Raw genomic sequence first — 12,029 nt, 5'->3', positions numbered from 1 at the left:
GGTAGTTGATGTGTAGGGCACCAGGTAGTTGATGTGTAGGGGTACCAGGTAGTTGATGTGTAGGGTACCCAGGTAGTTGATGTGTAGGGGTACCAGGTAGTTGATGTGTAGGGTACCAGGTAGTTGATGTAGGGTACCAGGTAGGCACGGGGTAGTTGTAGGGGTAAATCGGGTAGTTGATGTGTAGGGGTACCAGGTAGTTGGAGGGGGGCACCAGGTAGTTGATGTGTAGGGGTACCAGGGGTTGATGTGTAGGGTACGAGGTAGGTTGAGGGGCACGTGAAGGGGTACCGGGTAGTTGATGTAGGGGTACGAGGTAGTTGATGTGTAGGGGCCAGGTGGGGTAGTTAGGATGTGTAGGGGCACGGGGTAGTTGATGTGTAGGGGCTAGGTAGTTGATGGTAGGGTACTGTTGATGTGTAGGGGGTACTAGGTAGGATGTGTAGGGGCACCAGGTAGTTGGATGTGTAGGGGTACCAGGTAGCTGGATGGGGTAGGGGGGGTACCAGGTAGTTGATGTGTAGGGGCACCAGGTAGTTGATGTGTAGGGGCACGGGGGTAGTTGATGTGTAGGGGCACGGTAGTTGATGTGTAGGGCACCAGGTAGTTGATGTGTAGGGGTACCGGGTAGCTGATGTGTAGGGTACCAGGTGTTGATGGGGTACCAGGTAGTTGATGTGTAGTAGGGTAGTTGGATGGGGTAGTAGTGATGTGTAGGGGTACCCAGGTAGTTGATGTGTAGGGGGTAGTATGTGGGGGCACCAGGTAGTTGATGTGTAGGGGTACGGGGTAGTTGATGTGTAGGGGTACCAGGTAGTTGATGTGTAGGGGTACGGGGTAGTTGATGTAGGGGTACCAGGTAGTTGATGTGTAGGGGTACTAGGTAGTTGATGTGTAGGGGTACCAGGTAGTGATGTGTAGGGTACCAGGTAGTTGGTGTATGTGTTGAGTGTAGGGCACGGGTAGTTGATTGAGGGGTGGTAGGGGTAGGGGTACCAGGTAGTTGATGTGTAGGGGTACCAGGTAGTTGATGTAGGGTACTAGGTAGTGATGAAGGGTACCAGGTAGTTGATGTGTAGGGTACCAGGTAGTTGATGTGTAGGGGCACCAGGTAGTGATGTAGGGGTACCAGGTAGGTAGGGGTTAGTTGATGTGTAGGGCACCAGGTAGTTGATGTGTAGGGTGTGTAGGGGGGTACGGGGTAGTTGATGTGTAGGGTAGTTGATGTGTAGGGTACCAGGTAGTTGATGTGAAGGGGGTAGCTGGATGTGTAGGGGCCAGGTAGTTGATGTGTAGGGGCACGGGGTAGTTGATGGTAGTAGGGGGTACTAGGTAGTTGATGTGTAGGGGTACGGGGTAGTTGATGTAGGGGTACTAGGTAGTTGATGTGTAGGGGCACCAGGTAGTTGATGTGTAGGGTACCAGGTAGTTGATGTGTAGGGGCACGGGGTAGTTGATGTGTAGGGTACCAGGTAGCTGGATGTGTAGGGTAGGGGCATGCAGGGGTACGGGGTAGATGTGTAGGGGCACGGGCAGTTGATGTAGGGGTACTGGGTAGTTGATGTGTAGGGTACTAGGTAGTTGATGTGTAGGGCACGGGTAGTTGATGTGTAGGGGTACCAGGTAGTTGATGTGTAGGGGTACCAGGTAGTTGATGTGTAGGGGTACCAGGTAGTTGATGTGTAGGGGTACCAGGTAGTTGATGTGTAGGGGCACCAGGTAGTTGATGTGTAGGGGGTACCAGGTAGTTGATGTGTAGGGGCACCAGGTAGTTGATGTGTAGGGGGTACCAGGTAGTTGATGTGTAGGGGCACCAGGATGTGTAGGGTAATGGATGTGTAGGGGTACCAGGGTTGAGTTGACCAGGTAGTATGTGGGGGTACGGGGTAGTTGATGTGTAGGGGTACTAGGTAGTTGATGTGTAGGGGCACGGGGTACCAGGTATGTGTAGGGGTAGTTGATGTAGGGGTACGGGGGGTAGTTGATGTGTAGGGCACGGGGTAGTTGATGTGTAGGGTACCAGGTAGTTGATGTGTAGGGTACCAGGTAGTTGATGTGTAGGGGTACCAGGTAGTTGATGTGTAGGGGTACCAGGTAGTTGATGTGTAGGGGTACTAGGTAGTTGATGTGTAGGGGTACCAGGTTGATGTGTAGGGGTACTAGGTAGTTGATGTGCAGGGGTACCAGGTAGTTGATGTGTAGGGTACTAGGTAGTTGATGCAGGGTACCAGGTAGTTGATGTGTAGGGGGTACCAGGTAGTTGATGTGTAGGGCATCAGGTAGTTGGATGTGTAGGGGTACCAGGTAGTTGATGTGTAGGGTACGGGGTAGTTGATGTGTAGGGCACTAGGTAGTTGATGTGTAGGGCACGGGGTAGTTGATGTGTAGGGGTACTAGGTAGTTGATGTGTAGGGCACGGGGTAGCTGATGCAGGGTAGTTGGATGTGTAGGGGTACCAGGTAGTTGGATGTGTAGGGGTACGAGGTAGTTGATGTGTAGGGGTACGGGGTAGTTGATGTGTAGGGGCATCAGGGTAGTTGATGTGTAGGGGCACCAGGTAGTTGATGTGTAGGCACTAGGTAGTTGATGTGAAGGGGTACTAGGTAGTTGATGTGTGTAGGGGCACGGGGTAGTTGATGTGTAGGGCACGAGGTAGTTGGATGTGTAGGGGTACTAGGTAGTTGATGTGTAGGGGTACTAGGGTAGTTGATGTGTAGGGCACGAGGTAGTTGATGTGTAGGGTACTAGGTAGTTGATGTGTAGGGGTACTAGGTAGTTGATGTGTAGAGGGCACGGGTAGTTGATGTGTAGGGGCACCAGGTAGTTGATGTGTAGGGTACGGGGTAGTTGATGTGTAGGGTACGGGGTAGTTGATGTGTAGGGGTACTAGGTAGTTGATGTGTAGGGGTACTAGGTAGTTGATGTGTAGGGCACGGGTAGTTGATGTAAAGGTACCAGGTAGTTGATGTGTAGGGTACCAGGTAGTTGATGTGTAGGGGTACCAGGTAGTTGATGTGTAGGGGTACCAGGTAGTTGATGTAGGGTACAGGTAGTTGATGTGTAGAGGCAACGGGTAGTTGATGTGTAGGGGCACTAGGTAGTTGATGTGTAGGGGTACAGGTGTTGATGCGTAGGGCACCAGGTAGTTGATGTGTAGGGTACTAGGTAGTTGATGTGTAGGGGTACTAGGTAGTTGATGTGTAGGGGTACCAGGTAGTTGATGTGTAGGGGTACCAGGTAGTTGATGTGTAGGGGTACCAGGTAGTTGATGTGTAGGGCACGGGGTAGTTGATGTGTAGGGTACCAGGTAGTTGATGTGTAGGGTAGTTGATGCGGGGCACGGTAGTTGATGTGTAGGAACGGGTGATGTGAGGGTACCAGGTAGTGATAGTAGTTGATGTGTAGGGGCACGGGGTAGTTGATGTGTAGGGTAGCTGATGTGTAGGACCAGGTAGTTGATGTGTAGGGGTACGAGGTAGTTGATGTGTAGGGCACGAGGTAGTTGATGTGTAGGGGTACCAGGTAGTTGATGTGTAGGGGTACTAGGTAGTTGATGTGTAGGGGTACGGGGTAGTTGATGTGTAGGGCACGGGTAGTTGATGTGTAGGGTACTAGGTAGTTGATGTGTAGGGTACCAGGTAGTTGATGTGTAGGGGTACCAGGTAGTTGATGTGTAGGGGCACTAGGTAGTTGATGTGTAGGGGCACGAGGTAGTTGATGTGTAGGGCACCAGGTAGTTGATGTGTAGGGGTACGAGGTAGTTGATGTGTAGGGGTACCAGGTAGCTGATGTGTAGGGGTACTAGGTAGTTGATGTGTAGGGGTACTAGGGTAGTTGATGTGTAGGGGCACCAGGTAGTTGATGTGTAGGGTACGGGGTAGTTGATGTGTAGGGGCACCAGGTAGTTGATGTGTAGGGGTACTAGGTAGTTGATGTGTAGGGCACGATAGTATTGATGTGTAGGGGTACCAGGTAGTTGATGTGTAGGGGCACCAGGCAGTTGATGTGTAGGGGTACGGGTAGTTGATGTGTAGGGCACTAGGTAGTTGATGTGTAGGCATCAGGTAGTTGATGTGTGTAGGGGTACCAGGTAGTTGATGTGTAGGGGTACCAGGATGAAGGGTACTAGGTAGTTGATGTAGGGCACGGGCAGTTGATGTGTAGGGCACGGTAGTTGATGTGTAGGGGTACTCGGGTAGCTGATGTGTAGGGCACCAGGTAGTTGATGTGTAGGGGCACGAGGTAGTTGATGTGTAGGGGGCACCAGGTAGTTGATGTGTAGGGCACCAGGTAGCTGGATGTGTAGGGCACGGGTAGTTGATGTGTAGGGGTACTAGGTAGTTGATGTGTAGGGGTACCAGGTAGCTGGATGTGTAGGGGTACCAGGTAGTTGATGTGTAGGGGTACGGGGTATTGATGTGTAGGGTAGTTGGTAGCTGTGTGTAGGGGCACCAGGTAGTTGATGTGTAGGGCACCAGGTAGTTGATGTGTAGGGGCACGAGGTAGCTGATGTGTAGGGCACGGGCAGCTGATGTGTAGGGGTACTAGGTAGTTGATGTGTAGGGCACCAGGTAGCTGATGTGTAGGGGCACTAGGTAGTTGATGTGAAGGGCACGGGGTAGTTGATGTGTAAAGTACGGCAGTTGGATGTGTAGGGGCACGGGTAGTTGATGTGTAGGGCACGGGCATTGATGCAGGGGCACCAGGCAGCTGATGTGTAGGGCACGAGGTAGCTGATGTGTAGGGGGTACTAGGTAGCTGGATGTGTAGGGCACCAGGTAGCTGGGGTAGCGGGGTAGGGGCACCAGGTAGTTGATGTGTAGGGGGTACCCAGGTAGTTGATGTGTAGGGGTACGGGGTAGTTGATGTGTAGGGGCACGGGGTAGTCGATGTGTAGGGGTACCAGGTAGCTGATGTGTAGGGCACCAGGTAGTCGATGTGTAGGGGCACCAGGTAGGATGTGTAGGGTACTAGGTGGGATGTGTAGGGGTACCAGGTAGTTGATGTGTAGGGGTACGGGTAGTTGATGTGTAGGGGTACCAGGTAGTTGATGTGTAGGGCACCAGGTAGTTGGATGTGTAGGGGTACCAGGTAGTTGATGTGTAGGGCACCAGGTAGTTGATGCAGTAGGGCACGGGGTAGCTGATGTGTAGGGGCACTGGGTAGTTGATGTGTAGGGCATGGGGCACGTGTGTAGGGTACAGGTAGTGATGTGTAGGGTACGGGTAGTTGATGTGTAGGGGCACGGGTAGCTGATGTGTAGGGGTACGGGGTAGTTGATGTGTAGGGGTACCAGGTAGTTGATGTGTAGGGGCACGGGCATGATGTGTAGGGCACGGAGTAGTTGATGTGTAGGGGTAGTTGATGTGTAGGGCACCAGGTAGTTGATGTGTAGGGCACGGGTAGAAGGGGGTACCAGGTAGTTGAGGGGCACGGGGTAGTAGGTAGTTGATGTGTAGGGGCACCAGGTAGTTTGATGTGAAGGGGCACCAGGTAGCTGATGTGAAGGGGTACTAGGTAGTTGATGTGTAGGGGTAGGGTAGTTGATGTGTAGGGGGTACCAGGTAGTGATGTGTAGGGGGTACGGGGTAGTTGATGTGTAGGGGCACCAGGTAGTTGATGTGTAGGGGTACCAGGTAGTTGATGTGTAGGCACCAGGTAGTTGATGTGCAGGGGTACCAGGTAGTTGATGCAGGGGCGGGTACGATGTGTAGGGGCACTGGTAGCTGATGTGTAGGGGTACGGGCAGTTGATGTGTAGGGGTACCAGGTAGTTGATGTGTAGGGCACCAGGTAGCTGATGTGTAGGGGTACCAGGTAGTTGATGTGTAGGGGTACTAGGTAGTTGATGTGTAGGGCACGGGCAGATGTGTAGGGTACTAGGTAGTTGACGTGTAGGGCACGGGCAGTTGATGTGTAGGGGCACGAGGTAGTTGGATGTGTAGGGTACTGGGGGCACCAGGTGAAGTTGATGGGTAGGGCACGGGGTAGTTGATGTGTAGGGGCACCAGGTAGTTGATGTGTAGGGGTACGGGGTAGTTGATGTGTAGGGGCACCAGGTAGTTGATGTGTAGGGGTACCAGGTAGTTGATGTGTAGGGCACGGGTAGTTGATGTGTAGGGTACTGGGTAGTTGATGTGTAGGGGTACGAGGTAGTTGATGTGTAGGGTACCAGGTAGTTGATGTGCAGGGGTACCAGGTAGTTGATGTGTAGGGGTACCAGGTAGTTGATGTGTAGGGTACGGGGTAGTTGATGTGTAGGGGTACCGGGTAGTTGATGTGTAGGGTACTAGGTAGTTGATGTGTAGGGGTACTAGGTAGTTGATGTGTAGGGGTACCAGGTAGTTGATGTGTAGGGGCACGGGGTAGTTGGATGTGTAGGGGTACGGGGTAGTTGATGCGTAGGGCACTAGGTAGTTGATGTGTGGGGCACGGGGGGTAGTTGATGTAGGGGCACCAGGTAGTTGATGTGTAGGGGCATCGGGTAGTTGGTGTAGGGGTACTAGGTAGTTGATGTGTAGGGGTACCAGGTAGTCGATGTGTAGGGGTACGGGGTAGTTGATGTGTAGGGCAACCAGGGTAGTTGATGTGTAGGGTACCAGGTAGTTGATGTGTAGGGGTACGGGGGGTAGTTGATGTGTAGGGGCACCAGGTAGTTGATGTAGGGCACTAGGTAGTTGATGTGTAGGGCACCAGGTAGCTGATGTGTAGGGCACCAGGTAGCTGATGTAGAAATGGTACCAGGTAGTTGATGTGCAGGGCACCAGGTAGTTGATGTGTAGGGCAAAGTAGGGTAGTTGATGTGTAGGGCACCAGGTAGTTGATATGTAGGGGCACCAGTGTAGGGTACAAGGTAGCCATGTGTAGGGCACCAGGTAGCTGATGTGTAGGGCACGGGGTAGTGATGTGTAGGGCACCAGGTAGTTGATGTAGGTGTAGTAGTGATGTGTAGGGTACCAGGTAGCTGATGTGAAGGGCACGAGGTAGTTGATGTGTAGGGGTACGGGGTAGTTGATGTGTGTAGTACGGGTAGTTGATGTGTAGGGTAAAGCCAGGTAGTTGATGTGTAGGGGCAAAGGTACCGTTGATGTGTAGGGGTATGGGGTAGTTGATGTGTAGGGGTACCAGGTAGTTGATGGGGTAGGGGTATGTGTAGTTGATGTGTAGGGTACCAGGTAGTTGATGTGTAGGGGTACTAGGTAGTTGATGTGTAGGGGTACTAGGTAGTTGATGTGTAGGGGTACCAGGTAGTTGATGTGTAGGGGTACTAGGTAGTTGATGTGTAGGGGTACTAGGTAGTTGATGTGTAGGGGTACGGGGTAGTTGATGTGTAGGGGTACCAGGTAGTTGATGTGTAGGGGTACCAGGTAGTTGATGTGTAGGGGTACTAGGTAGTTGATGTGTAGGGGTACTAGGTAGTTGATGTGTAGGGGTACCAGGTAGTTGATGTGTAGGGGTACCAGGTAGTTGATGTGTAGGGGTACCAGGTAGTTGATGTGTAGGGGTACCAGGTAGTTGATGTGTAGGGGTACTAGGTAGTTGATGTGTAGGGGTACGGGGTAGTTGATGTGTAGGGTACCAGGTAGTTGATGTGTAGGGGTACCAGGTAGTTGATGTGTAGGGGTACTAGGTAGTTGATGTGTAGGGGTACGAGGTAGTTGATGTGTAGGGGTACCAGGTAGTTGATGTGTAGGGGTACCAGGTAGTTGATGTGTAGGGGTACCAGGTAGTTGATGTGTAGGGGTACCAGGTAGTTGATGTGTAGGGGTACGAGGTAGTTGATGTGTAGGGGTACGAGGTAGTTGATGTGTAGGGGTACGAGGTAGTTGATGTGTAGGGGTACGAGGTAGTTGATGTGTAGGGGTACGAGGTAGTTGATGTGTAGGGGTATGAGGTAGTTGATGTGTAGGGGTACGGAGGTAGTTGATGTGTAGGGCACGGGTAGTTGATGTAGGGGCACGGGTAGTTGATGTGTAGGGTACGAGGTAGTTGATGTGTAGGGGTAGTTGATGTGTAGGGGTACCGGGTAGTTGATGTGTAGGGGTACTGGGTAGTTGATGTGTAGGGGTACGAGGTAGTTGATGTGTAGGGGTACTAGGTAGTTGATGTGTAGGGGTACCAGGTAGTTGATGTGTAGGGGTACGGGGTAGTTGATGTGTAGGGGTACCAGGTAGTTGATGTGTAGGGTACCAGGTAGTTGATGTGTAGGGGTACGAGGTAGTTGATGTGTAGGGGTACCAGGTAGTTGATGTGTAGGGGTACCAGGTAGTTGATGTGTAGGGGTACGGGGTAGTTGATGTGTAGGGGTACGAGGTAGTTGATGTGTAGGGGTACGGGGTAGTTGATGTGTAGGGGTACCAGGTAGTTGATGTGTAGGGGTACTAGGTAGTTGATGTGTAGGGGTACTAGGTAGTTGATGTGTAGGGGTACTAGGTAGTTGATGTGTAGGGGTACTAGGTAGTTGATGTGTAGGGGTACTAGGTAGTTGATGTGTAGGGGTACGGGGTAGTTGATGTGTAGGGGTACTAGGTAGTTGATGTGTAGGGGTACCAGGTAGTTGATGTGTAGGGGTACGGGGTAGTTGATGTGTAGGGGTACGAGGTAGTTGATGTGTAGGGGTATGGGGTAGTTGATGTGTAGGGCACCAGGTAGTTGATGTGTAGGGGTACGGGGTAGTTGATGTGTAGGGGCACTAGGTAGTTGATGTGTAGGGTACTAGGTAGTTGATGTGTAGGGTACTAGGTAGTTGATGTGTAGGGGTACCAGGTAGTTGATGTGTAGGGGTACCAGGTAGTTGATGTGTAGGGGTATGGGGTAGTTGATGTGTAGGGGTACTAGGTAGTTGATGTGTAGGGTACCAGGTAGTTGATGTGTAGGGGTACGGGGTAGTTGATGTGTAGGGGTACGAGGTAGTTGATGTGTAGGGGTATGGGGTAGTTGATGTGTAGGGGTACCAGGTAGTTGATGTGTAGGGGTACGGGGTAGTTGATGTGTAGGGGTACTAGGTAGTTGATGTGTAGGGGTACCAGGTAGTTGATGTGTAGGGGTACTAGGTAGTTGATGTGTAGGGGTACGGGGTAGTTGATGTGTAGGGGTACGGGGTAGTTGATGTGTAGGGGTACGGGGTAGTTGATGTGTAGGGGTACCAGGTAGTTGATGTGTAGGGGTAGTTGATGTGTAGGGGTACTAGGTAGTTGATGTGTAGGGCACCAGGTAGTTGATGTGGGGTACCAGGTAGTTGATGTAGGGTACGGGTAGTTGATGTAGGGGCACCAGGTAGTTGATGTGTAGGGTACCGGGTAGTTGATGTGTAGGGTACGGGGTGTTGATGTGTAGGGGCACCAGGTAGTTGATGTGTAGGGGTACCAGGTAGTTGATGTGTAGGGTACCAGGTAGTTGATGTAGTAGGGGCACCAGGTGTTGATGTGTAGGGGTACTAGGTAGTTGATGTGTAGGGGTACCAGGTATTCGATGTGTAGGGGCACGGGGTAGTTGATGTGTAGGTACGGGGCAGTTGATGTGTAGGGGTACCCAGGTAGTTGATGTGTAGGGGTACTAGGTAGTTGATGTAGGGGTACCAGGTAGTTGATGTGTAGGGGTACTAGGTAGTTGATGTGTAGGGGCACCATAGGTAGTTGATGTTTGGGGTACCAGGTAGCTGAGTGTAGGGGTAGTTGATGTGTAGGGGCACCAGGTAGTTGATGTGCTAGGTAGTTGATGTGTAGGGGTACCAGGTAGTTGATGTGTAGGGCACGGGTAGTTGATGTGTAGGGGTACCAGGTAGTTGATGTGTAGGGCAGGTGGTAGTTGATGTGTAGGGCACCAGGTAGTTGATGTGTAGGGGTACCAGGTAGTTGATGTGTAGGGTACCAGGTAGTTGATGTGTAGGGGTACTAGGTAGTTGATGTGTAGGGGCACGGGGTAGTTGATGTGTAGGGTACGAGGTAGTTGATGTGTAGGGGTACCGGGTAATTGATGTGTATATTAATGGAGGTACACAGTACCAGTACTAGAGTAAAGGTACAGAGGTAATAACATGGCTGTTGATACACAAGAGTTCATGGTCTAACTAATGAGTCCCTGGTCTAACTAATCAGTCCCTGGTCTAACTGTTCAGAGTCCCTGGTTCTAACTTCACACCTCTTGCCTGGTCTAACTAATGCTTCCAGTGACATTGTGAATGTTCTTAGTAACTGATGTTTTATGTTTAATAATATTTATTGTAATGTCAGTTGTTAATAAAACAAATCAAGTACAACTGATTATTCCTGCTTTTAAATGTTTTGCTCCAATGGGTGCTATGAGCCTCAGTCCACCTGGACATCATCGTCTTGAATGGGAACACCCGTTCTGGTCCAATGAGGGATTAGATATAACTGCTGCCAGCAAAAACTGGGATTGACCAGTCGAAGTTTTCACCTGGATGTTCTCCTGTCAACATCCACTCCAGGGTGAGGACCATTCTGTGGGAAGATCTCAATGACATAGATGTTCTCCCCTCAACATCCACTCCAGGGTGAGGACCAGTCATTGGATGAGAGACTAGAGGACACCCCTCAACATCCACCCATTGAGGATCAGTCATTGGCCTTAAACCCCAGATGTTCTCAAACATTGTACCTCAACATCCACCGTCCAGGGTGAGGTTCTCAAACATTGTACTTGACCTAGATGTTATAACCTCAACATCCACTCCAGGGTGAGGACTAATTGTTGGCTCCCCTCCACAGAACTAATGAGCTGCTGTACAACAGTGAATACACTGACCACAGAACTAATGAGCTGCTATATAACAGTGAACACACTGACCACAGAACTAATGAGCTGCTATACAACAGTGAATACACTGACCACAGAACTAATGAGCTGCTATATAACAGTGAATACACTGACCACAGAACTAATGAGCTGCTATATAACAGTGAACACACTGACCACAGAACTAATGAGCTGCTATATAACAGTGAATACACTGACCACAGAACTAATGAGCTGCTATATAACAGTGAATACACTGACCACAGAACTAATGAGCTGCTATATAACAGTGAATACACTGACCACAGAACTAATGAGCTGCTCTACAACAGTGAACACACTGACCACAGAACTAATGAGCTGCTATATAACAACAGTGACCACAGAACTAATATGAGCTGCTATATAACAGTGAATACACTGACCACAGAACTGTAACAGAAGCAGATTGTAGTCTCATCCACACACCACTGTTCTTACTTGAATCTGAATCTCCTCTCTTCTTCTCCTCTCACAGTTCCACGCAGGCCCTGTGTTTTCCTGCAGTCGACCAGCCGCACAGACACCCTCTTCAGACCCACAGTAAGGCAACAGTGGGAGAGGCACGACCTGGGGACTCTGGGAGAGGGAAAGACATGTCCTGAAAACCACAAAAATAAACAATCAACTTAGGGTGGGAAACACTCTCCTACCTCATTCCTCTCGTTCTCTGGACCTCCTGCTATAAATGTTGTGGAGGAGAAAGTCCAAGAGGAGGAACCTCAGATCAGAAACACACCCTCCTTCATTCCTAATTCTCTGGACCTCCTGCTATAAATATTATGGAGGAGAAAGTCCAATCAGAATCATCTGTATTTGCCAAAAACATTCACATATCAGTATTTGGATGAACCTCAAATGTTCTCCTCCAATGGATTTATAGGAGGAGGTCCAGGAATTAAGGAAGGAATGTTGAGAACCAGAAACCCTTTGTGACTGGGATGTACTCACAACACTCCCCCTCTGCTCTGGGGTGTGGCTCTCTGGAGCCGACTCCGCCTTCAGCCTGTTGCTAGGAAACCAATCCTTGTCTTTCACGTCGCAGTGAATAGAATCGTCATCACCACCAAACTGTCTGGGACTCACGGGTGTCACATTAGATTCTCCCTGTGTCTTTCTGATGTCCTCCTTCACTGTAGAGCCCTGGGAGGGCCAGGAAACTGCATATTGCCTCGTTTTTAGATCTGTAAAAGGGAAGAGAGTTTGACTACCGGTAAAAACATAGGTTATAGT

General features: G+C 50.4%; 1 long non-coding RNA gene across 4 annotated transcripts; it reads left to right on the top strand.

Annotated features, from left to right (window-relative positions):
- The first annotated feature begins 2,055 nt into the window (after positions 1–2,055).
- On the top strand, positions 2,056–9,200 carry LOC127922440 (uncharacterized). Of its 4 annotated transcripts, XR_008111372.1 has the most exons (6): positions 2,056–2,118; positions 7,199–7,294; positions 7,391–7,534; positions 7,606–7,893; positions 8,217–8,528; positions 8,957–9,200. It is a non-coding gene; the product is annotated as an uncharacterized LOC127922440 (long non-coding RNA). The 4 variants fall into 4 exon arrangements; XR_008111371.1 differs by having other exon boundaries at positions 7,199–7,534; positions 8,217–8,432; positions 9,053–9,200; XR_008111370.1 differs by having other exon boundaries at positions 7,199–7,534; positions 8,217–8,552; positions 9,005–9,200.
- Positions 9,201–12,029: the final 2,829 nt, after the last annotated feature.

This window comes from Oncorhynchus keta, unplaced genomic scaffold (genome assembly GCF_023373465.1).
Source record: "Oncorhynchus keta strain PuntledgeMale-10-30-2019 unplaced genomic scaffold, Oket_V2 Un_contig_2571_pilon_pilon, whole genome shotgun sequence".
Lineage (NCBI taxonomy): Eukaryota > Metazoa > Chordata > Actinopteri > Salmoniformes > Salmonidae > Oncorhynchus > Oncorhynchus keta.
The sequence above is the reverse complement of the archived record's forward strand: the minus strand, read 5'-3'. Positions and strand labels throughout refer to the sequence as shown.